Source organism: Propithecus coquereli, unplaced genomic scaffold, assembly GCF_000956105.1.
Source record: "Propithecus coquereli isolate 6110/MARCELLA unplaced genomic scaffold, Pcoq_1.0 Scaffold701, whole genome shotgun sequence".
In the NCBI taxonomy this organism is placed as follows: Eukaryota; Metazoa; Chordata; class Mammalia; order Primates; family Indriidae; genus Propithecus; species Propithecus coquereli.
This window is the reverse complement of record NW_012153075.1, coordinates 21767-24914: the sequence shown is the minus strand read 5'-3', so window position 1 is coordinate 24914 and position 3148 is coordinate 21767.

Sequence of the window (3148 nt, the reverse complement as noted above, 5' to 3'; positions counted from 1 at the left end):
GACAGGTGCACGACACCACCGTGCCCGGCTGATGTTTTTTTATTTTTCGTAGAGACAGAGTCTATGTTGCCCAGGCTGGTCTCGAACTCCTGAGATCAATCCATCCTCCTGCCTCGGCCTTCCAGAGTGCTGGGATTGAGACGTGACCCGCCGCGCCCAGCCTGATTTGGGTTTTCACAGGATGAAGCAGAGTCTTCCTCCCCAAGAAGCAGAGGGAAGCAGGTTCCCGGCTGCCCACCTCTGCACCCCACTCCTGGGCAGCACTGTCCTCCTCCCTTCTTCGGAACCCAGGCCCGGCTTTCCCTGCTGGCTCCCCCTTTGTGGCCTGCACCCCCCTCCACTCATGAATTGACGCCCAATTTCCTGGGCACCCATGGAACACACAGTGTCCCCCACCTGCCATCGCCTCTTCTGATGTCCCCAGCCGGGGAGGCCAAGTGGCTTATGAACAGCTAATCCTTCCAGCGTGTTCCCTATGCAGATATGGCTCAGAGACGTCTAGCAACCCTCGGACCATCACACAGCCAGAAGACAGACAGACACTCGCCTGGGTGGTCCTTCAGTTACGTGGAGACAGATTCCTTGTCATTGGTACCCTGAGGAGAGGGGGTTCATCCCGCAGATCCTACTAAAGGATTTGAGAGTGGGGGCTGGCGGGGGCCAGCCCGGGCCTGGGCTTCCACCACGGGGGCCTCGCCGCCGCGTGACACGCCGACCGTGGAAGGAGCAGGGCCGCCTCGCCCGGGGCAGTGAGTTTATCACGCGCTGACAGTGCATTAGCTAAGTGATCACTAGACTATTAATTTTTTCCCCCAGCCCTTGCCAGGGGTATTACAGTGAAAAATGGCAGTTTAACCGCAGGGAAATTCTTCAGGGTGACAAAAATAAAAATAGCTCTAATTGAAGTTGATAGAAATTATACCCTTTAAAAACACACGTCGGGATGCACTGCCTATAATGTGAGTTAACGCCGGGGCAGGGTTGCTGTCACGGAATCGTGGAACACGGTGACAGCCGCAGCAAACAGTCTCAGGGGGCGTCACATCTGGTTGGCAGCTCCGAGGTACCCGGGAGGTGGCAGTGACAGGACGCAGGGCTGGCCGCTGGGCCCTGCAAAAACAGTCTCACCTGCTCACCCACCTGTGCCTGCAGAGGGAGGGCAGGAGGGACGGCACGGTGTGACCCTCTGCGTCCCATTGCTGGGAGATCGAGGGTGTGTCCCAGGCACCCGTAGGCCCAGGGGCCGAGGCCATCGGACCACCAGCAGGCGAGGTTACGGCCCAACCCCGGCCGCTTCCGCGAGGCCCCGCTTCCTGAAGCCTGGCGCCAGTTTGAAACATTAAAAAAACATAAATAACAGACTTCCCAGAGAGCTCAGGAATAATCCGAATGTTCTGCGCACGTCAGTGAAGGGGCCTGCAGCAGGTGAGAAGGTTTCAGCGCGGTGGGTGCAAGAACAGTAACTACACCCGCAATAAAACAACAATCAGCACAGCTCTAGCAGCTGCTCCGTGCTCTGCCCGTTTTAAGTACTTTCCACATATTTTAATTCACTTAATCCTCGCGACGGCCTGTGCAGTAGACACCGTCATCATCGTCACCATTTTCCAGACGAGGAGATTCGTGCGGAGGCCCAGGGAGGCTGTGTGGCCGACCAAGACCCACGATCGGGGCAGAGCCAGGATCCGAGCCCACCCCGGCCGCCCTGCCGCCCGAGCCCGGCGCGCGGGACGAGTCCTTTCGCCTGCTGGCGCGCAACAAGTGACTGCGTTCGTCCCCGTGTAACTGGGAACACGCCACGTGCTACGGTATCGGGAGCTGGTCCTGAACACTCGCGAGCTGGTGTTTCAACGACTGTCCGATCTGTGTCCGCGCCGTCGTACGGAGACGGAGAAACTCGCCGAGCGCGCTCAGTCTGGGCTCAAAGCTGGGCCGGGATTGGGCGTGGGGCACAACACAAACCCGTGACTTAATTTTAAAGCACTTATCAGACCCCGGCCCTGTGCCAAGCTCCGTCCTGCGCACCGGGGACCCGGCGGTGGGCACGACAGGGAGAGTCGCGGCCTAGGTGACGCCGGCTCTGCGGGTTGGAGGAAGACAGGTGACAGCATGTCGCTCTCGCTGGGCCACAGGCAAAGAAGAAAGTCATCAAAAATGAAAATACACATAGTCTCCCGGCGTAAAGACACAGTTCTAAGAATCCGACTGGCATAGGATTTTAAGACTTATTTTTTTGGGAAAAAAAAAGGAAATGAAAAGATTAGAAAGAATGCCTTCTCCCGCTCTCCCTTCGTCCAGGGAAGAAATCTAATAACGCAGCAGCACGAGCAGCCGGCAATTTCAGCGCCTTCTGGCCGCCGCCCTCCCCGAGAAGATCTTAGGGGAATAACTGACTGACGGGAGCCCTGGCTGAGGTGGGAAGGGGGGAGGGAAACGCGGGGAATAAAAGGCAGAAGGTTCTAGAAAGGGCACAGCACGCAGGCTAATGCCGGGGTTGGTCGGCATTGCCAGCCGCTTGTTCGGAGAAATCGTGGCAGGGGCAGAGCTCAGGGTGCGGCGCAGGCGATCGTGGCCTCTCGCGAGAGGAGGACCTCGTCCCCTGGTTTTAGTTTTGGGTTCGGTTGCTTTGGGGGGGTTCCCCGGGGGGCTTTTGGGCCAGTTCCTTGGGGGGAATTCATTTTGCATTCCGTTAAATTGGCCCAGGATTCCCCCGGGGTTGCGGGGCCTGGCTGCGCGCGGGGAAGTGTCGCCGGGCCCAGCTAACTGCCACCCGTGTGCCAGGGACGTCCTGGAGGGCAGGCTTGGCGGGACAGGCTGAAAGTCCGCCCACGACGGCCGCCAGGGCACACGCCCAGCTGTGACTCCACCAGAACACCTGCCCCAACGCTGAAACCGACCGGCCTGCCACGCGCCGGGCCGAGAGCTGCACGCAGGGGCATCGGCTCGTCGCATTCTCAAGCACCAACAGCAACAACGAGGCTGATAGCAGCTCCGTCGGTTAAAGCCTGCCTCGCCGCACGCACCGGCTCCTCCACTGTGGGCTGTGTGGCCACGGGGAAGTTACTAAACCTCTCTGGGCTCCGGATCCCTCATCTGTAAAACGGTCATTTGACAGCAGCTGACTCATAAGGGAGGAAAAGGGACCCAA